Source organism: Oncorhynchus mykiss, chromosome 6 (assembly GCF_013265735.2).
Source record: "Oncorhynchus mykiss isolate Arlee chromosome 6, USDA_OmykA_1.1, whole genome shotgun sequence".
Classification (NCBI taxonomy): Eukaryota; Metazoa; Chordata; class Actinopteri; order Salmoniformes; family Salmonidae; genus Oncorhynchus; species Oncorhynchus mykiss.
The window spans coordinates 16256901-16280590 of NC_048570.1; the positions used below are offsets into that span (position 1 = coordinate 16256901).

At 42.5% G+C, this 23690-nt stretch overlaps 1 protein-coding gene across 8 annotated transcripts in view; it reads right to left on the reverse strand.

The window, feature by feature from the left end:
* The window catches only part of LOC110525107 (myocyte-specific enhancer factor 2C), a 111572-nt gene that overhangs the window by 82122 nt on the left and 5760 nt on the right, over window positions 1-23690 (reverse strand). For 2 of the 8 annotated variants that reach the window (XM_036979458.1, XM_036979457.1), the window contains exon 2: window positions 13256-13409. The exons of 2 other annotated variants lie outside the window; for them this stretch is intronic. The gene's annotated coding sequence lies outside the window, so the exon portion shown is untranslated. Of the gene's footprint in view, window positions 1-11266; window positions 11742-13255; window positions 13410-23690 lie in introns of those variants that run through there. 4 more of the 8 variants (XM_036979463.1, XM_036979462.1, XM_036979461.1 and 1 more) reach the window with 4 other exon arrangements.

A 23690-nucleotide genomic window follows, 5' to 3' on the forward strand; every position in this document is an offset into this window, starting at 1 on the left:
GACTAAAGGACGGGGGGGACGAGGGGGACTAAAGAACGGGGGGGACTAAAGCAACATAAATTGGAGATTAGGTCAAAATAGGGAAAATCCCCCAACAATGGAAGATTTTATAATGCTTCCAAATCCTTAATTCATGTATTTTGAAATATTCACTCTTATGACTATTAAGCAGATCCTAATTACCATGTGGACTGAATGAAAACGACACGAAATAATCACTCTTATTATGACTATTATGACTATTATTCAGATCCTAATTTCCATGTGGACTGAATGAAAACTGTTTCGTGATCCGAGAGATAAAAAGTGAAAAGAAAACAGCAAATTCCTACAGAGAGGCATGTAAATCATGTATGTCTTTTTTTCTCTGCAGTCTTATCCTTGAAATCAACATTTAGTCATTTTCTTATTTGGGAAGTGAAGAGCTACAGTGGGGGAGTGGGAGATTTGGTTCACAAGGTTTAGCTCTGGTCCGGCCGTACAGTAGAGTGAAGGACAAGGCTGATTAGCCGTAGTTCCCGCCTCAAATCCCTCAGCTCGGAGAACAGCTGCACCGTTCACATAACCTTGCATGCCCCCCCTGCCCCCTTCCTACCCCCCTGGCTAATGATAGCAGAGCACGTCCCCTTTGCAAACAAACAGATTTTTCCACTTCACACACTCACACTGGTGGGCTCTCCTCTCTCCCTCTCCTCTCTCCGTTTCCTCCCTTCATTTTCTCATATTATTGATGGTTTTCTCCACCCTGAGAAAAATCCACAGGCCACATGACCTCAGGAACGGGCTGAGAACGATGAAGGACCCTCCCCTTCTTCCCACCCTGTCCAGTGAGCAACCCACTTACTGGGGTGGGGGTGTGGGTGGTGGGGGTGGGGGTGGGGGGTGGAAGGGGCCAGCTCTGGACCCCAGCCTCTGCTGCTGCACATTATCCCAAATAAACAACTCATTACAGGTGTACTTAACTGAGGGGAGCTAGCGAGCATCAGAAGCTAATCCCTGTTATCATTCCAAGTGCTTCTCTACAGACTAGACTAGAGGGAAGAGGAGCCCAGGAAGGTAGGCAGCTGAACGGTAGAGGAAAAAGAGGAGGAGATGAGAGGTAGAGGAGGAGGGGGACGAGAAGGGAGGGGAGGCAGAAAAGGATCTTGAATTTACTTCAGAGAAAAATTAACAAGAGCCTTTCATTCTTTCACTTTCTCTCTTCCCGTATCTCCCTCTTCCTCTCGACATCTCTCTCTCTCTCTCTATCTATCTCCCTGTGGATTTCGTACTGCTCTTCCTTGTTTTCCACAACCTCAGAAGTGGGTCATCGACAGGCAGCATTTTGAAGAACATAACAAAAACTGTCTGTACTCTGAGAACAATCCTGGGCTTCTTTAACAAGAAGCCCACTTATCAAATTAAGCTGTCAAAAGCAAATTAATAACAGCCAGTACTATTCCCTTCAGAAAGGTACAAACAAATTGGAGAAAACTACTGACCAATTACTAGTGAGGCATGGTAGCCCTGGATTTGTCTCTCACTCTTCACAAGGATGCCCTAGTTAATATGATTATAACCGAGCTCAACATCACCAGCAGTTAGCAGAAGATTGATAAATATCAATCAAATCAATCCAAAGATTTCCTACATACTATATGAGAGTGTCATGAAAAAATGAAACACTACATTTGAGACCTGATCACCCAATGACCGAGGACAGTGTGAAGACAACCATTTCCTAAGGGAGGCAAAAAGAGAAAGTTAACACTCTCAGCACCATGTTAACATGGCACATGTATGTGACAGTGAAGTGAAATTAACATGACACCTCCACATAGAGATGGCAATGAGCAGAGAGGACATCACCCCTCCAGTTTACACACAGAGACACAGTGGGTGTCAGAAAATACTTTGCTCCAGCTTAACCCGTTAACACTCCTCTCACGACACCACCCTCACAGCCCATTACTGCCATTATCGCTGATAGTCTCTACAACAACAGAGACATATGTACAATTATCACCAATTCACTCCCCTCATATTCCAAAATGTCACCCTATTCAACTATATCCAAGTCTACACGCCAAGAAGACAACAACAACGTCTCCTACTGTAGAGGAATTTCTCATTGGCTTGATACACCCTCTAAGTCAGTCCCATCCTGTTTGGTAGTCCCCCAGGGGACAGTGGTGGAGTAGCCCAGCGGTGGAGTAGCCCAGCGAGGATGCACCGTAGTAGGGGAAGGATGTGACGTGGAGGCACTTGGAGGGCCTGGGACTGTGGAGGAGGGAGGCCAGCCCGGTGCTTCCACCACGGCAGGTATCCCCCATGCTTCCTCATCTATTTATAAACCATAAGCCCAGCACAGGGACAAAAATAAGACCAGGGCCATTTTAACAAACAATACTGCTCACACACACCCTCACAGTTCCACTCACAGACACGAAAACACATAAACAGGAGGTATTATGCTATATAGACAAATAGAAAGGTGTCACTGCAGCGCTGCTCAAATATAAACCCTCATCACTCCACACCTCTCTCTCTTCTTCCCCACTTCCCCACCTCTCTCCTACTGCTCAACCCTCTCTCTTCTGACACGCACGCACACACACACACACACACACACACACACACACACACACACACACACGCACGCACGCACGCACGCACGCACGCACGCACGCACGCACGCACGCACGCACACACACACACACACACACACACACAGAAGGTTATTTGTTTTTCCACTGGGCTTGTCCACAGTGACAGCCAGCTGAAAGCATCCATCGGCAGAGCTCAGAGAGAGGTTGGTGGTGTTCACAAGGTTCCACTCTGCCTAGCAGGCCGGAGTTTCAAACCTTGAAGTGAAGCACAATGCTGGAGTTTAAAACCTTGAAGTGAAGCACAATGCTGGAGTTTAAAACCTTGAAGTGAAGTGGCCAGCTGGAATTTCAAACCTTGAAGTGAAGCACAATGCCGGAGTTTCAAACCTTGAAGTGAAGTGGCCAGCTGGAATTTCAAACCTTGAAGTGAAGCACAATGCTGGAGTTTAAAACCTTGAAGTGAAGCACAATGCTGGAGTTTAAAACCTTGAAGTGAAGCACAATGCTGGAGTTTAAAACCTTGAAGTGAAGCACAATGCTGGAGTTTAAAACCTTGAAGTGAAGCACAATGCTGGAGTTTAAAACCTTGAAATGAAGCACAATGCTGGAGTTTAAAACCTTGAAGTGAAGTGGCAGGCTGGAGTTTTAAACCTTGAAGTGAAACACCAGGTTGGAGTTTTAAACAAAGTGCCCCCTCATTCATTATACATGCAACTCCGTACTGCAAATCTCCTGTCCGCAACACTCTCTCTCTCTCTCTCTAAGAATGAATAATGACATCACGCGCTGCATTATGGAAAAGCCATACATCAAAGCAAACAGCGAGCCAGCCAGAAAACTCTTAAAAAATGGAGAGAGAGAGAGAGAGAGAAAGAGAGAGAGAGAAAGAGAGTGAGAGAGAGAGAGGAAGAGAAAGAGAGTGAGAGAGAGAGTGAGAGAGAGAAAGCGAGAGAGAGAGAAAGAGTGTGCTCACAAGAGAGAGAAAGCGAAAGAGAGAGATACCCCTCTGTGCCAGGCAGTCAAACCTACACATATTTATCTGTGGACTTCCACAAGAAAGTTACACAATTTCAAACTATGAAGTAAACATCTAAAGGCATATTTCAGTGGCACAAATTCCTATATGGCACTACGAAAACTACCTGAACTTTAGCAGATAAAAGTAGGTTTCTGAATGTAAAGTAAAGTTTCTGAAGATATTGCTGAATTTAAGAATTATTGTTGTGGCATAGAAACTAATAAAATATAACAAAATTAGTTTCTGAAGATTTCTCTTTCTGCGTTGCACAGCTCAATAAGCAGTATTTACCTGTTATTATTCTGTTTTTTTCCCCAAATGCAACAAAACATCCTACACGACTTCAGACCATGAAAGCCTCAAAGTCATTTTGGATAATTTTTTAAAATACATTGCCAGTTGTTTTAGAACATGGCAGTAGAAAAAGACTACAGTCACCAAGCCTGTCAGAGTTCTCTATCAGAGAGCAATACAAAGACAATGTCGACACGGTCATATAACACCCAGACATAGTCAGCTTTAGGAACATGTCTATCTCTCTCTTTTATTCTCTCTCCCTCTCAGTCTCTCTGTCCCTCTCAGTCTCTCTGTGTCTCTCAGTCTCTCTGTGTGTCTCAGTCTCTCTTTCCATCTCAGTCTCTCTCTCCCTCTCAGTCTCTCCATCTCTCTCCCTCTCAGTCTCTCTGTCTCTCCATCTCTCTCCCTCTCAGTCTCTCTCTCCCTCTCCGTCTCTCCCCCTCTCAGTCTCTCTGTGTCTCTCCATCTCTCTCCCTCACAATCTCTCAGTGTCTCTCCATCTCTCTGTCTCTCCATCTCTCTCCCTCACAGTCTCTCTCCCCCTCTCAGTCTCTCTGTGTCTCTCCATCTCTCCCCCTCTCAGTCTCTCTCTCCCTCTCAGTCTCTCTGTGTCTCTCAGTCTCTCTGTGTCTCTCAGTCTCTCACCCTCTCAGTCTCTCTCTCCCTCTCAGTCTCTCTGTGTCTCTCAGTCTCTCTCCCTATCAGTCTCTCTGTGTCTCTCAGTCTCTCTCCCCCTTTCATCTCTCTGTGTCTCTCCATCTCTCTCCCTCTCAGTCGCTCTGTGTCTCTCCATCTCTCCCCCTCTCAGTCTCTCTCTCCCTCTCAGTCTCTCTGTGTCTCTCAGTCTCTCTCTCCCTCTCAGTCTTTCTCCCCCTCTCACTCTCCCCCTCTCAGTCTCTCTGTGTCTCTCAGTCTCTCTCCCCCTCTCAGTCTCTCTGTGTCTCTCAGTCTCCCCCCCCCCCTCTCAGTCTCTCTCCCCCTCTCAGTCTCTCTCCCCCTCTCAGTCTCTCTCCCCATCTCAGTCTCTCGGTGTCTCTCAGTCTCTCGGTGTCTCTCAGTCTCTCTCCCCCTCTGTCTCTCTGTGTCTCTCTCCCCCTCTGTCTGTCTCCCCCTCTCAGTCTCTCTCCCCCTCTCAGTCTCTCTCCCCCTCTCAGTCTCTCTCTACCTCTCAGTCTCTCGGTGTCTCTCAGTCTCTCTCCCCCTCTCAGTCTCTCTCCCCCTCTCAGTCTCTCTGTGTCTCTCCCCCTCTCAGTCTCTCTCCCCCTCTCAGTCTCTCTCCCCTCTCAGTCTCTCTCTCCCTCTCAGTCACTCTGTGTCTCTCAGTCTCTCTCCCCCTCTCAGTCTCTCTCTCCCTCTCAGTCTCTCTCCCCCTCTCTGTTTCTCTTTCTGTTTCTTTCTACATTCTAAATGTTAGAGACAGCCCTGTATGACACATTTTTGGAGGCCGGCCCCTGATCTGGGAATGACACAGATGACAGTGGAGAGGAAAAGTGGTGTGGTCTTTGGCAGGACACTGCCTGGATTAAGCTGTGTGCTCTACAGAACAGAGTGTATTCCTACTGTAGCGTCTCCACTCTGACAGTATTATTCACTAACAATGTTTTCAACAGTGGCCACTGACTTCAACAGAGAACTTCCTGCTTATCGATCCTGTGGATACAGAGCTGTGGCTTTGTGACATAAAATAACCCAGAGCATTCAAAAATGAACAGTATAATCAGCTCTGCGCCAATATAATGAACATTTACATATCAGTCAACGATGACCAATTAACTATTATAACAATATATATATTTTTAACTGGACTGGTCAGGGTGTATGTGAGAAACTCCGCCTCTGGCTCCATGAACACAGGATCTTCTAAAAAACACCTATTAGTGAGCTGTGAACCACGGCGGCAGGCAGGAGGCAGCAGGCAGGCAGCATTGGTGGCAGCGGTGGGCTTTCAGATGGATGTTAGAGTATGTGAGGCCAGGGCACAGAGGAACCTCTGTGCGTCTCACCGGACCATGTTTCAGAATGACTCGGCTATGTTGCTAGGGTGACAAAGATAAATTACAGTCACTGGAAAATATTTCTGCACTTTTCCCCCTCCTTTTTTTTCTTGTCATTGGGTGAAGTCCAACAGCATGCCACACCAAAGGGGGAGGTGGGACTTGTCTCTGAACAGTGAGGGAGAAGTCGTCCCTCAGTTAATTCCACTTTTATTTCACAGCACATTTAGGGCAGGTAAAATAGACAATTCAAGATGAAGTCAAGCTATTTGGTTTTTGGAAACTACCCAGGTACAGTACAAGGTGCCTGGATTTCGTCAAAAATAAATCTCACTGGGAAACTATGGTAACTAATGCAAGTAAACATATATAATCAAAATAAAACTTGCAGTCTATAATATCTAACGTCTGGCTTTTCCAATGCCTGAAAATGAACTTTCACTGACACACTAGACATACTGTATATAAATGCAGTAAAAGCTATTCATATCTACTTTAAACTAATACAACCCAGGCTCATAATATCATGCACAGACTTACTGGGTGTATCGAGTAGTGTTCGGAATATATCCCATATCCTTCTCTAAACGTTTCTCTCCCTCTTATCACATCCAACCCTCATTTCTCTGTTGTCTACTGTCCTCCTCTCTCAATCCAGACAGTCCAGGGCAGCGGTCTACATGGTGAGCTCCATATGTGGGTGTTTTAGGTGGATCTTAGCCTGGCATATATGCAGTGAAAGGTTGGAGCTGGTGATATTAGTAGTCTATGTGGTCAGTAGCACTGAGATCTGTCCTGTCCTGTCTTGCCCAGACCACCCAGCAAGCAGCCGCCATGATGACCAGGCCTGACAGGAAACAGGAAACAGGAAACAGGAAGCAACAGGCAGGAAGTCCTGTTCTTCTAGTCTAGTCCATTTGGAATACAACAACATCAGTATCACACATTAGGAGACACTGACTTCAGTCTTCCAATGGATAGAAACACCTTTTCTCTCCTACAAGCTCTTCAACCCTGTCAATCTCATTCTTTATCGTTTAATTCGGTCTCTTTCAAAGTCTGTATTATATTCTCTTTCATACGATTTGTTTCTCTTCAGTTTATCTTTCCAGCCATCACATTGACACTTTCTTCTCGACTCTACCATCTTTCCACACATCAATTCCTCCATGTGAGAATACAAAAAAAAGACATGAATTTTTATTTAAATGTCTACCAACAGACACACAAACTAATTCAAACAAACACGCACACAAACACACAGACACACACACAGACACGCACTCACAAACAAACAAAAGGAACACCAAACTCAAAGCACAGAACAGCTAGAATTTTACTTTATGCAGAAATATTCTAAAATGTGTTTTACAATACAATTAAACATCAAAGCATGAGATATTCCTCTGTGATCTTTAACACCCTAGTGAACAAACCCCACACACCCCCTTCCACTTATAGCGTTGAGGAAAAGTTGCTGAACGTCATGGCTAATTACTAGATAGAGACAGAAGACTTCGTTATGCAAACCAGGACACACTCATATCTGCATTGAACTACATCATAAAGCATTGAAGCACTACAATACTTTCTTGGGCTTATTTATTAACTTTATTAGTAATTGCAGCCTAATAAAGATACTGTGACAATGCTCGCAATAAACACAAACACAGAGGGAAATATTCCCAACACATACATCAGTTAGGACAATATAATTGGGATTTGCACTAAATTAGTAAATAAACACATGCTTAGGTTGCCCAGATACTTTTTTGTAAGTAAAACAAAAAAAATCTAAACAGAACAATATTCAGCCCATACCTAGCTGTAGAGGGCTCACACTGAAACCCCTCAAGTTATCAAATGATTTGAACCTGCTCCAATACAGCAGAACAACTCCAGTGTGCTATTCGGAGCAGAGCTCAGCTCTATTGCACTGTTCATTTCAGATCAAATAGGAGAAGAAAAGCACCCTTCCTGTGTACTGTACGCTGGAGTTCCTGAGTGTATCATCGTCACATTTTCGTGGAAAAAGGACCCCAAAAATACAATGTCATTTGTGAGAATATCCCCTCATGGTGTAAAATATGATGTCTCCTCCTCATCTGAAGTAAATAAGATTCCTCTGAATTGCTTCAAATGTTACCCGCTTAAGCCGAAGGGCATAAAGTGCAATTACTTCAGTATCTAGTATCTACCACAAGATCTTGCTAACCTGCAAATTAAAGTGTTTTACTGATGTTTAACTGAGCAAACTCTGCAAACCCCTTCCAAAACATTTGCGACCATTACTGGGGGGGGGAAAAAAATCTAACTTTAAAGTAAAGCAATACGGGCTATTAAATTATTTGCTTAAACGTAAACGCTTCTGATGTTTCTATTTAGAAAAATGTTTTCATAGATTTACTTTTTCCTTCATTAGGATGGTATTTTGAACCTTGCTTATGTAGCATATGCCCATAAGTATCACTGTCGAGACTATTCCCTTCAAACGTAAGCGACCAAATTCAGCAGTCCTTTTTAGAGTTTACGGAGCATGCTAGTGTACGCCTTAAATCAAGCACTCTTTGACAGATTTCCTTATTTCACTGAATGCCAACAGGGAGCTGAACTCTCTCAGGTCATGCTGTTGAATATCAACCAGTAAATCTTCTCTCTGTTCATAAATCAGTACTAGAGAGGAACATTCTAACTACACTGGTCACTCAGAGGAAGCTGAAGATGTTTTTTTGGGTTTACAGAAAAGCAGTGATCCTGGCACAAAGGGTGTCCCTTCACTTGAATACAGCTTTATTGAGCCCCTGGTGTACAGCGATGTGCTTCGACAATCAGCTAAATGCCCTGGCCAATCAGAGTGACACGTGACCCCCTAATCCCTCTTTGTGAGAAGGGTAAGAGCATGTTGTCACTGTTGGTTTTGTGAATCGGCATCCAAAATCCCCAATGATTTGTTAGGAAGGACATGTCTGAGAAGAGTAAGAGAAACAAAGCAGAGAGAGAGAGGGAGGGAGAGAGAGAGAGGGAGAGAGAGAGGGAGAGAGAGAGAGAGAGGGAGAGAACAGTGAGAGAGCAGAGGGAGAGAGAGAGAGAGAGAGAGAGAGAGAGAGAGAGAGGGAGTGTGTGACTCTGATATTACAGAGCTTGGCTGAGAGAGTCCTCTGTGTGTAATCGTGTGTCCACATGTGAGCGCTCACCTTCCCTCTGAGCAGATTAACCTAACTCTAAATCCCGAGAGAGCAACAGGCGAGCGACACAAAGAACATCTTCATTGATGGTGGGAGTGGGAAGGAGTACAGTAAATGTGTATGTCCACTACTCTTTGCCAAAGGACAACTTCCCATATACTCCTTCACAACAGAACTTCCAGAACATTCTGAGTAATGCAAAATACACTGGAGCCTTGAATCAAACAAGCAAATCCCACTTTACTGAATACTGAGCTGATATTACTGATAAACGCAGAGACATTAGCCTTGCACTGAGCGTTGCTTGTATTTCCAGTAGTCCAACAGCCCAGAGGTGGTAGCAACTCTAAAAGCCTCTGGATGGGGCTGTACTTTTCCAGAATGTCCTCACAATCACTGCCTCTGCTCAATTCCTTTCTACAAAATAATCCAGAAACGTCATAATTAGGCAATTCAATAATTGTGACTCATTTTGAGAAATCATGGCATTGAGTAAATAGATCATTTTCATTTCACATCATGATACTAATTTACAGTATAAAAAGTATTATTATATTAATATTAGATATACAAGCGCATACAATCTGCATAACTACACACTCAGTCTTAGCAAGCTAAGTTTCCCTAAGGTATCAGAAATGAAGGCACTATTTAATATATAAAATGTGCCTTACTCTATTTGTGTAAATATCTATGAGGGGTTCCAAATTATATTATATCCAAAATATTAATGCAATTTTAATTTACATTTGTTTTTAATTTACAGTTATTTCAGACAGTGTTCTCTGTCCCACTCTTTATACCAAGCTCAATTTAGCCTGGTTTAAAGACTTCACAGAACATTTCTACTATACAAAAGCTATCATGAGTGAAATGTTATATATAATATATTTGTTCAATGAACATAGAGCCCTGACTTTACAGCCCAAAAATATGCTATGCATATAGCTTAATAATTAGGTACTTATATTTCTGATGGGTAGAAACTGTAAAAACCTACTAGTATCTTCCTTAAGCCCCAAGAAAACAGACACACTTTAGTTTGTCTGAATTGTCATCACTAGGCTATCTATCCTCCACAATTTAGCTACATTGCTTGACTGACTACAATTACACATGAATATTGTATAGTTGGATGTTCTATTAGACTGTGAAACTATGGCATACAAATCCAACAGGGAAGCTGAATCATTTCATCTGGCAGTAATGTCAGTTAACAGGTGTGAATGTGACTTGTTTTAAATCATTAAAAAAAAGTCAATTAAGACAACTAACTCACATCTTCATAATATACCAGTAAAACATGATTATGTTGAGTTGCATTAATTCAGAATGCATTGGGAAACTTTGTTGTAATGTAAAATGTGTCAAGCCTAACTTCTGACAAGTTTTGTAGAATTCAATCTACAAAATGGGACACTCATATAAAGCAGGGTATACTTCATTATTAATCATTATTAACAGTCAATACTTTACTAATTTGTGAGACCAGCAGAAATTATGCATTTTATTCCGGGTTGTGACTTGTTATAAATGTATCTACGCGCCTACCGGTATATCTATCTATCTATCTATCTATCTATCTATATATATATATATATATATATATATATATATATATATATATATATATATATATATATATATATATAGATTAGTTTAAATATATATATTAGTTTAAAAAATAAATATATATATATATATATATATTTAAACTAAACTAATAGGCCTATACAAATATTTCAGAGGAATTATTGTAAAATGCTGAATAATATAATACCATAAGGACGCTGCCAGTAGCTCTATCAGTCTATTGTGCGCCTGTGGATATGGTGCTGCGATATTGTGGGAAAGAAACACTGCAAGGTCAAAGCAACACTTATGTGACAACAAAACCACGAGACAAAACTTGACTCTCGTACTTATTTTGCTGCTTGTAGCCTATTTAATTAACAGACACCGTTGTCATATGCTTTGAGATAAGATGCTCATTGTCACATTGAATCAATAGGTGTAGTGAAGTTTTTGGGGAGGTAACGCGCTTCAAAATAGCGCTCGAGTTTCCCGGTGATGTCAAACTGACACCAAAGATTATAAATAAAGACACCTCGCTGCTTCCATCGAGATACAACGTGTTCTCTGGATATGACAAAGATTTGATAGATGTAGTAGCACGTTACTCACTTTATTATGCATGAAATCTGTCCGGTAAGTGCGAGATACCACAGGCAGTCTCCGGTTGTGTCGTCCGGCCGAATGACAGAGCGTACAGGAAGCCGTTGGGTGCCCGGGATGGACTTCGCAAAGACGCACTTAAATCCAGCACTGGTAGCAACGCAACTCAAAAAAGAACGGCACTATGAAATAATATCAAAAACTAGCCACTCTCTCGTCTGACTGTGTCTTTGAGGACAGTGATGATGGTTGCTTGGTCTCCAGTGATGTGTCGGCGAAAAGAAGGGACGGTTGAAGCCGTGGACGTCTGTAGCTGATGATGTTGTGAGGGCTGTTTCTCTTCGCTCCCACAATCCTGGCCGAGTCTCTCCCTCACCCTCTCCCAGCGCAGAGAAATATTAGGTTTTACTCCTGAAAGGGGGCGGGCTCACATTTCTCAACTACTTTGATGAGAGAGGCTTAGCACTAATGCATTATTATCACAAACCTGATAAAGTGGACGGACAATTAAGCACTGTGAAAGGACTGTCAGAGAGTATGATTATGGCGGCTATGTGCTTTAAATAAATAACCGTGGAGGGTGTACTTTTAACTTGTACAGCTGGCCCACCTAATGAAATTCATGTGGCCAAACTGTTGTGGTTGTTGTCCTTGTAATTGATTCCATTAACATTACACACTGTCATTAATTAAGCGTTAAATATGAAGGCCCAGTTGACTGTAATATTGTATTTGATCGGATGCAGCATAGCCTATGGACTAAACAGGTACAATTATAGTAATAATAATAATAATAATACATTGTTTCATTTTTGTCACAGGACGATTTCTAAAAACATTCAGATATTTGCATAAGTAAATGTTTCTGTGAGAAAATGTAACGTTCATCTACAGTTGTTCTGCACCTGTCAATCATTCTCCATGCTCCAGTTATCTCCCAAGATAAGGCCTGACACAGACAGTAAGCATGAGCAAATTAGCAAGGGTTATCCCCCAACCAAATGATCTCAAATCATCCACTCAATTAGTGTGAAGATAACAATTGGAACAGCAAGTATGCCTCTTCAGACAAGACAAAGGAGCCAAAAGGGTTTGTGAGATGGACCTCAGATAGGTTCGGTAATACCACAGTTCTGATATATTCACATCATGCATCTCAGCTTCAACATTCTAGAATAGTTGTTTAAAAAATGGTCCTCTTAATTTCCCCTAGTAACAAACATTTGGCCTTTGTGTCAAAAGTCTACCTGGCTGTAGAATAGCTTAGCATTATTTTAACCCTTTATCTGCTGGGCGGGCCTGTCACCTCAGTACTGTACAAGGCAAGTCTGAGAAAAAAAGGGGAACATGAAATCAGTTAATAAATAAATCAAGCTGGCTAATCTGCTTGACGGGCGGACACTAGGGTCTGTAACTGAAACCTTTGGTGTCCGATTACTCAGGATACCACCTTCACGTCACGTGACCCTTTAATCTTTAATTGAATTTCCTCTGGATGAACACTAGAACAATCGATAGGCTAGAGGCTATTAGACACAGGAGGCCCATCGCACATCATGACAGTTATCAAGGGTAGGCCATGGAGCTCAGCATGCTAAAACACTAAGTGACCCCCACACATGACAATGGTCACATAGTAACTTTAACACAACACACAACTTTGTAGGTGAATGACATAGGATAGAGGAATCTTAGTCCTGAGATGATTTGTGGAGCTTTACTCACGGTGTGCTGCCGAGTATCTTTACTGTGACGTGTGTTATGGGTTGCTATGGAGTGACAGACTGTACATTTTATAATGGGTTGCTATGGAGTGACAGACTGCACAGTTTATAATGGGTTGCTATGGAGTGACAGACTATACAGTTTATTATGGGTTGCTATGGAGTGACAGACTGTACAGTTTGTTATGGCTTTCTATGGAGTGACAGAGTGTACAGTTTATTATGTGTTGCTATGGAGTGACAGACTGCACAGTTTAAAGGAGCTTGTACCCACCACTTTCCAGACATCAGCCTCAGTGCCCTCTCTGTGGGGTGTGTGTGTGTGTGTGTGTGTGTGTGTGTGTGTGTTGTTTGTGGTCTCTCAGTGATTCATCAGAAATGTCCTGGTGGGTGTCTGTGTTTTGAGGTTGTCTTCGGTCGTTTGGCACCTGGAGAGATCAGAGTAAGACAATCAGACTGGGAGAATGCTTGTTAAACTAGTCACTTATATAAGAGTATGTGAGAGATGAAAATATAATATTGAAGGTATGATAGGTGTCCTGAAGTGGCCAGGATCTAGAGGGAGGAGTCTATGGAAAAGGGAGTTATTGCATCAACACACTGAAATGACTGAACTTATTCGATGGTGTTGCAAATGAGATGGAATGAGGGTTTTCCCCATCTGCTGGCTTATACAGGCACCTTGGCCACACAGCGTATGGTTTTTGGACAATATGAAAATAGTTTTAAAATAGTCATAAGCACTGTCAGTGCTACGCATCATGGGGAGACACATTGTAATGTGCTATTAAGTAGTATCATGATCATATTATTTACATTGGATAACTTTAGAGAGGGATTTAATTACTGACTCCATTAGAGAGTGGTGTGAGACTGATCGGGTCAGCATATCTGACTAAGTCTGTTTTGTCTTGTGGCTATACAGTTACCAACTAAATGTTACACATCTGCAGACATTGTTGTGCCACCCTGTTTTTCTGTGGACAGCAATTTTAGGACATTGATACATCTGCTCATCTCACATTCTCCTTGTAGTCTTATGCTCAGTTGTCTTGTAAATAGATTGACTTAGTGTAACAATCGTTGTTGGAAGGATTGGACCAAGGTGCAGCGTGGAAGGCGTCCATCATGTTATTTAATGTGAACCAGCAACAAAACAATAAAGAGTAACAAAACTAACGTGCAGCTTTGTAGTGCAAAAAGGCTACAATACAAAAACAAGATCCCACAAAAACCCAGTAGGAAAAGGCTGCCTAAATATGATCCCTAATCAGAGACAACGATAGACAGCTGCCTCTGATTGGGAACCATACCAGGCCAACATAGAAATAAAAAAACTAGAGTACCCACCCTAGTCACACCCTGACCTAACCAAATGAGAGAATAAAAGGCATTCTAAGGTCAGGGCGTGACACTTAGTATCCTAAACTGGTCTGACGCATTCATATGTGGACATCTATAAGTACCTAGGTGTCTGGCTAAACTGTAAACTCTCCTTCCAGACTCATATCAAACATCTCCAATCCAAAATCAAATCTAGAATTGGCTTTCTATTTCGCAACAAAGCCTCCTTCCCTCACGCCGCCAAACTTACCCTAGTAAAACTGACTATCCTACCGATCCTCGACTTCGGTAGGATAGTCAAAATGGCTTCCAATACTCTACTCAGCAAACTGGATGCAGTTTATCACAGTGCCATCCGCTTTGTTACTAAAGCACCTTATACCACCCACCACTGCGACCTGTATGCTCTAGTCGGCTGGCCCTCGCTACATATTCGTCGCCAGACCCACTGGCTCCAGGTCATCTACAAGTCCATGCTAGGTAAAGCTCCGCCTTATCTCAGTTCACTGGTCACGATGGCAACACCCACCGGTAGCACATGCTCCAGCAGATGTATCTCACTGATCATCCCTAAAGCCAACACCTCATTTGGCCGCCTTTCCTTCCAGTTCTCTGCTGCCTGTGACTGGAACGAATTGCAAAAATCGATGAAGTTGGAGACTTTTATCTCCCTCACCAACTTTAAACATCTGCTATCTGAGCAGCTAACCGATCGCTGCAGCTGTACATAGGCCATCGGTAAATAGCCCACCCAATGTACCTACCTCATCCCCATACTGTTTTTATTTATTTACTTTTCTGCTCTTTTGCACACCAGTATCTCTACCTGCACATGACCATCTGATCATTTATCACTCCAGTGTTAATCTGCTAAATTGTAATTATTCGCCTACCTCCTCATGCCTTTTGCACACAATGATTATAGACTCTTTTTTTAAACTTTTTTTTCTTTTTTCTACTGTGTTATTGACTTGTTTATTGTTTACTCCATGTGTAACTCTGTGTTGCTGTTTGTTCACACTGCTATGCTTTATCTTGGCCAGGTCGCAGTTGTAAATGAGAACTTGTTCTCAACTAGCCTACCTGGTTAAATAAAGGTAAAATGAAATAAAAAAATAAAAAAAATTCATCTGGCACGCTAATAGCTACCCCACACCCCCTTTAATCTATCTTTTTTTTGGTTTAAAATAAGCTTTATTTAAGTTTTCCACATGTATCAGTCATAATATATTGTAACTACAATTCAGCTTTCACACCAATACATGGCTTCATTATTGCGTGGTTTACAGATGTAATAGTGTCCATGGAGGTTTTTGCCTAATAGTCTTTTTAGTTCCGTTTTGATTTGTTTAAAAATAGTGTTCAAAACGTTGTTTTATAGTCAAAGTACATCTTGTCTCCAAATCATATTGTTCACGATGCATATGATGTATTTTACCACCCACTGGAATGTTGAGTGTTGTCCGTTAATCAGCTAACCATATTTGAGTAAATCTAATTCCTACAGTGATGGGACATGTCATCTAATTTCAGAAAGGGTCAGAGAGCATAATATACCGCGTTCCTTTACTTTTAACTTGACCCGAGATTTGTCTAGTTTAGTGTTAAGTGTGTATATATTTCCAATTAAACTACATTTAGCCCACCCCTGGAGCCCACTGTCCCCTCCTGACATACTTTATTGAGGCTTCCCTCCCCCTGTCTCTCCCAGTTATGAGAGATCCCGACCTGAACATGTTTAGCACTTTAGGGGAATTGACAGCCGCTTCAAAGTTCCATGAATAAAACGCACTGTTTGCCAGAATGATTATACAATTTGAAATATGTCACCATGTGTACACAGACGGTAGGCTTTTGGGCAAATGCAATTTCATGAGGTTTGGCATGCATTGTGCATAGAGGAGAAGAAGAAAATGGCGACTGGATGTGAGTCAAACACACAAAGTGTGGTTAGTGATTTTGATCTGGCTCAGATTGTTTCTGAAGCCTTCCCTGGCACTGACTTCAGAGCATGTGTCACACACATAATTGGGCTGCCTAAATATTTGTGTGTGTGTGTGTGTGTGTGTGTGTGTGTGTGTGTGTGTGTGTGTGTGTGTGTGTGTGTGTGTGTGTGTGTGTGTGTGTGTGTGTGTGTGTGTGTGTGTGTGTGTAACTGGAAGAAGCAAAGTAGCCAGTCTGCCTTTCATAAGAGTGAGATAAACACCAACACATTTTTTGGGCCAACAGGAACAGCCCAGGCCGTGTGTAATCTGTTGTCGATCATGCTCACGTGAAAACACAATCTGCCTGTCACAGTTGATAATGTTGTGAAGCACTCAGTCCCACTCCAGAGAATTAGCTAGCGCTGCAGTGACATATTTGAAGTGGTGCTGCTCTGTCTGAACAGGCTTCCAGTTTTTGGTGTGTGACAGTTTTTCCTGTCTCCTATTGGAGAGAGACAGGTGTTGTTTTGACATTGGCTTGATTTTACATGATGAGACGACCAAACGCATCAGAGGGAGTTTGTAGAGACCTAAAGGCCAACTCCACACAGGTTCCACAAGGCTATAGATCGTGGGAATGTGTGTGATGTGTGTGTGTGAATGTCCGCAGGCGTGTGTCCGCATGCGTGTGTGTGTCTGCACACGTGTGTGTGTGTGTCATCCCCAATCTCTAGATCAGTCTACCATTTGTCCTGGCTTTTGATCTCTTGGAAGATACACCTTCACAATACTCACTACACCATCACAATACTCACTACAACTTCACGATACTCGCTACACCATCACAATACTCACTACACCATCACAATACTCACTACACCATCATAATACTCACTTCACCATCATAATACTCGCTACATCCTCACAATACTAACTACACCATCACAATACTCACTACACAATCATAATACTCAATACACCATCACAATACTCACTACACCATCATAATACTCACTTCACCATCATAATACTCACTACACCATCAAAATACTCACTACACCATCACAATACTCACTACACCATCACAATACTCACTACGCCATCACAATACTCACTACGGCATCACAATACTCACTATGCCATCACACTACTCACTACACCATCACAATACTCGCTACACCATCACAATCCGCACTACACCATCACAATACTCACTACACCATCATAATACTCACTACACCATCATAATACTCACTACACCATCATAATACTCACTACACCATCACGATACTCACTACACCATCACAATACTCACTACACCATCACAATACTCACTACACCATCACAATACTCACTACACCATCACAATACTCACTACACCATCACAATACTCACTACACCATCACAATAATCACTACACCATCACAATACTCACTGCACCATCACAATACTCACTGCACCATCACAATTCTCACTACACCATCGCAATACTCACTACACTATCACAATACTCACTACACCATTGTAATACTCACTACACCATCACAATACTCACTACACCATCACAATGCTCACTACACCATCATAATACTCACTACACCATCACAATAATCACTACACCATCATAATACTCACTACACCATCACAATAATCACTACACAGTCCACAGGAGAATAATCAGAGACAAAGATATAGGACCTTTCCATTCCCTTCTCTGCTGCACTGTTTGTCTAAGTGATCCAAAGCATTACATTACATATCATTTTGTCTGCCTTAATAATAAAGCACATAATGAAACTCTGAAGGCAATATCATTAGTAATTACAGTTGTAGAAGGATACCACTGTTCAGTATAATTAGAAGATCAACGGTGAGAAAGACACTTTTTAATTAACCGATGCCATACATCCTTATGTTTGAAACCATAGATACAAGCGAGACAATTGTGTTTAATATCTCAATATATTTCCGTACACAATCAAATTAGATTCCCAGGTTGAGAGTCTGAAAATATGGTAGGTATAATAATGATCTAGCATGGCCTAGTAGTGTTCTAGTCACCCTCTCTGGCCTGAGCCATTGAATTCACCCATGAAAACAGCGTATTACCGGTACCCCTGTATGTACTGTAGCCTCGTTACTCTTCTTTTATTGTTGTTCTTTTATTTTTTACTTTAGTTTATTTAGTAAATATTTTTCTTAACTCTTACTTGTATTAAAACTGCATAGTTGGTTATGGGCTTGTAAGTAAGTATTGTTGTATTTGGCGCATGTGACCATTTTTTGGGGGACTGATTTGATTTGTTAGCCGGAGACACATGGCGATTATACTGTACTGTTTAACCCCCAGACCTACAGGCCATTACAGGGATCAACGAACAGGGCTATCTTTCTTTTACGGTCCGATCCCCTCACTATTCCCCCCACTAGCAGTGGCTCAAGAGCCATGGAAAATGTTCCCTCTGTACAATGCAGAGAGCCAGTCTTTTCACTATTCATTATGGCAGTATGTTATTTTATTTTCCCCATAAAGTCCTAAAGAGCTTTAATTTAGCTAGAGGCGCTTTTCTGAGCAAGGCCTGTCTAATTACATTTTGTGTATGCCCAACGCTACAATGCCAAGATGTAATGCATATGCAGTGGTAACATGTTCACAATTGAACTTCTCGATGCTAAAGTTTTTTTTGGTTTCTTTAATGTCATATAACCTACTGACTATAATATGTTCACAATTGTACTTTTCAATACTAAACGTTTTTTCGAGGTCTAGTTAATTGCATATAACCCACTGACAATGATATTTTGCCTGGAAGTATTCCCACGCCTTTTGCTTGATGACTGCATGGTGAAGCAATGGTGAAATCGCTATAGAGCTTTGCCAAGTGAGAGACAATTCTGGTAATTTGCATGTTGTGTTGTTCGAACAGTGTCCGAACTCTACACCTTTGATCCATTATGGATGAGGCACAAGTAGTACCAACTTGGACTCAAGGGTAGACGTAACAATTAGTATGATATGTTAAGTTTAGTTAGGTACGTATTAATTTGTAGACGTCCATCATCCTATCTCCTCACGCCATTTGCACACACTGTATATAGACATCATTTTTTTCCTATTGTGTTATTGACTGTATGCTTGTTTTTTCCATGTGGAACTCTGTGTTGTTCTATGTGTCGCACTGCTTTGCTTTATCTTGGCCAGGTCACAGTTGTAAATTAGAACTTGATCTCAACTAACCTACCTTGTTAAATAAAGGTGAAATAAATAAAAAATAATAATAATAAATAACATTTCCTGTGATTTGTTACAAATTATAATTCGTATGATATTGTTGAAATTGTAATACGTACAATATGTTACGGATTGTAATATGTACAATATCTTATGAATTTGCTGTATGATATGGTACGAATTCCAATTTGTTGTGGCCAACGTTAGCTAGGTCGCCAGGTGGCTAACGTTAGCTAGGCTAGGGGTTAGGGTTAGGGGTTAAGGTTAGGGTTAAGGTTAGAGATAAGGTTAAGGTTAGAGGATAGGGGAAGGGTTGGCTAACATGCTAAGTAGTTGCAAAGTAGCAAGTAAATGCAAAGTTGCTAATTATCTACAATGCTAAAGTTGTCCTTGATGAGATTCGACTACGCAACCTTTGGGTTTCTAGACATTTGCGAAATCCATCCATCCACCCCAACCAACTACACTATTTTAGTTTTTGCCATTAGGTACCTTCTGTTTTATGTAACCATACTAAACGTAACATATTATGTTAATTTGGATTCCCAGATTTACATTTACTATGCTACGTCTAGTCTATGAGAGCAGGCTGGCAGTATGACAAGCTCTCCCTTTGTTCTGCCTGACACTCCTGTTACCCCACAGGAAAAGGCCCATGGTCGTGTAACTGTATTCACTGGCTGAACTACTGCTATTCGTACTGAAAGGGGAGGCCACCATTAGGGACACGTTGGGTCTTCACTTTGAGATAACTACCACCTACCCCGCTCTGTAAAACCATACTGTCTACTACTGAACATATGCCATATGAGACTTGGCTGGTGATTATATAGATACATTGATTCATTATTCAAATAATGATGAGATAATCATGTGAGATTCCCAGTGTTTGATGTTGAAAGTGTGAAGTATTGTTGTACCCTCCATGTGGACTGGAGACCAATGTAATGTATGCGTTATGCAACTATGAGTGCTGCCTATAGGGGAGCTGTAGAGCCTTTTCAAAGCTTATTCAACTGGTAAAGCAAAATGAGCTGTGAGTTGCATTGCACAGTGAAACTGATGAGAACTCATCGTTCAGCTATCTAACAATGAGCCACAAATAATTTTACCCCAAACTGTTCACATAATGTTTCCTTGTTAATGAAAGGTATGCATGTCATTGCTCCATTTTTGTTTCAATGGATTGTAAAATATTACGAATTACTTCCTTTGTAGATGATAATTCAAATAGCATCACACAGCCTCATTAAAAGCTGAATATTTCATCAATACATGCACAGTTTTAATATTCACATCAAATTCAATTTGATATAGCCACCTTTATGTCCAATGTCTTAGGCTGCTAAAATCACAAATGCTGTCAGGGACAGTCATCACTGCTTCCTAAAGTCCTCTTTTCTTCCCTGCGGAGAATGCGTGACTGACATGGTTTCACTGTATATTTCAGTATTTCACTCAAAGTTCCCTTTGTCTCCAGATTACTTCATGTGAGAAAAAAGAAGTGCCTCTCACTCGCTAATGATTTTTCCTCCAATTGAATAGCTGACAAGTAATTCACTCCTAACTGCTCAGAAACTGGCACAGTTATTTCATTGTTTCAGCCCTCCTTTCTTCAGGAGCCTGTAAAGTGGGGATGCCAATGTAGATTTTTTTTTGTTTCCAGTCGAATGGTGCCAACCGGTGTTTCCTGAGGCTGAGCAGAAGCTATGCCTGACAGATGTTGTGTGTTACCCCGTAGCAGTGGAAAGATCACACACGTGATCTGACATTTCAGCAGTCATAGTTATAATGTGAATATTCACATGATCAAGGTAGAGCAGTGGTTCCAACCAAGGCTACTAGAACTTCCAGGGGGTTCTTAGCCTATCCACAGGGGGTTCTTAGTCTATCCACATGGGTTCTTAGCCTATCCACAGGGGGTTCTTAGTCTACCCACAGGGGGTTCTTAGCCTATCCACAGGGGTTCTTAGCCTATCCACAGGGGGTTCTTAGTCAACCCACAGGGGGTTCTTAGCCTATCCACAGGGGGTTCTTAGTCTACCCACAGGGGGTTCTTAGCCTATCCACAGGGGTTCTTAGTCTATCCACATGGGTTCTTAGCCTATCCACAGGGGGTTCTTAGTCTACCCACAGGGGGTTCTTAGCCTATCCACATGGGTTCTTAGCCTATCCACAGGGGGTACTTAGTCTACCCACAGGGGGTTATTAGCCTATCCACAGGGGTTCTTAGCCTATCCACAGGGGGTTCTTAGTCAACCCACAGGGGGTTCTTAGCCTATCCACAGGGGGTTCTTAGACTATCCACAGGGGTTCTTAGTCTACCCACAGGGGGTTCTTAGTCTATCCACAGGGGTTCTTAGCCTATCCACAGGGGGTTCTTAGCCTATCCACAGGGGGTTCTTAGCCTATCCACAGGGGGTTCTTAGTCTACCTACAGGGGGTTCTTAGCCTACCCACAAGGGGTTCTTAGCCTATCCCCAGTTTTTTTTTTGCCTATCCACGGGGGGTTCTTAGCCTATCCACGGGGGGTCTTAGCCTATCCACAGGGGGTTCTTAGTCTACCCACAGGGGGTTCTTAACCTATCCACAGGGGTTCTTAGCCTATCCACAGGAGGTTATTAGTCTGTCCACAGGGGTTCTTAGTCTATCCACAGGGGTTCTTAGCCTATCCACAAGGGGTTCTTAGCCTATCCACAGGGGGTTCTTAGCCTATCCACAGGGGGTTCTTAGTCTATCCACAGGGGTTCTTAGTCTATCCACAGGGGTTCTTAGCCTATCCACAGGGGGTTCTTAGCCTATCCACAGGGGGTTCTTAGTCTACCCACAGGGGGTTCTTAGTCTATCCACAGGGGTTCTTAGCCTATCCCCAGGGGTTCGTAGTCTACCCACAGTTAGTTCTTAGCCTATCCACAGTTAGTTCTTAACCTATCCACAGTTAGTTCTTAGCCTATCCACAGTTAGTTCTTAGCCTATCCACAGTTAGTTCTTAGCCTATCCACAGGGGGTTCTTAGTCTACCCACAGGGGGTTCTTAGCCTATCCACAGGGGTTCTTAGTCTATCCACATGGGTTCTTAGCCTATCCACAGGGGGTTCTTAGTCTACCCACAGGGGGTTCTTAGCCTATCCACATGGGTTCTTAGCCTATCCACAGGGGGTACTTAGTCTACCCACAGGGGGTTATTAGCCTATCCACAGGGGTTCTTAGCCTATCCACAGGGGGTTCTTAGTCAACCCACAGGGGGTTCTTAGCCTATCCACAGGGGGTTCTTAGACTATCCACAGGGGTTCTTAGTCTACCCACAGGGGGTTCTTAGTCTATCCACGGGGTTCTTAGCCTATCCACAGGGGGTTCTTAGTCTATCCACAGGGGGTTCTTAGCCTATCCACAGGGGGTTCTTAGTCTACCTACAGGGGGTTCTTAGCCTACCCACAAGGGGTTCTTAGCCTATCCCCAGTTTTTTTTTTTGCCTATCCACAGGGGGTTCTTAGCCTATCCACAGTTAGTTCTTAGCCTATCCACAGGGGTTCTTAGCCTATCCATAGTTAGTTCTTAGCCTATCCACAGGGGTTCTTAGCCTATCCACAGTTAGTTCTTAGCCTATCCACAGGGGGTTCTTAGCCTATCCACAGGGGGTTCTTAGCCTATCCACGGGGGGTTCTTAGCCTATCCACGGGGGGTCTTAGCCTATCCACAGGGGGTTCTTAGTCTACCCACAGGGGGTTCTTAACCTATCCACAGGGGTTCTTAGCCTATCCACAGGAGGTTATTAGTCTGTCCACAGGGGTTCTTAGTCTATCCACAGGGGTTCTTAGCCTATCCACAAGGGGTTCTTAGCCTATCCACAGGGGGTTCTTAGCCTATCCACAGGGGGTTCTTAGTCTATCCACAGGGGTTCTTAGTCTATCCACAGGGGTTCTTAGCCTATCCACAGGGGGTTCTTAGCCTATCCACAGGGGGTTCTTAGTCTACCCACAGGGGGTTCTTAGTCTATCCACAGGGGTTCTTAGCCTATCCCAGGGGTTCGTAGTCTACCCACAGTTAGTTCTTAGCCTATCCACAGTTAGTTCTTAACCTATCCACAGTTAGTTCTTAGCCTATCCACAGTTAGTTCTTAGCCTATCCACAGTTAGTTCTTAGCCTATCCACAGTTAGTTCTTAGCCTATCCAAAGGGGGTTCTTAGCCTATCCACCATGGGTACTTGA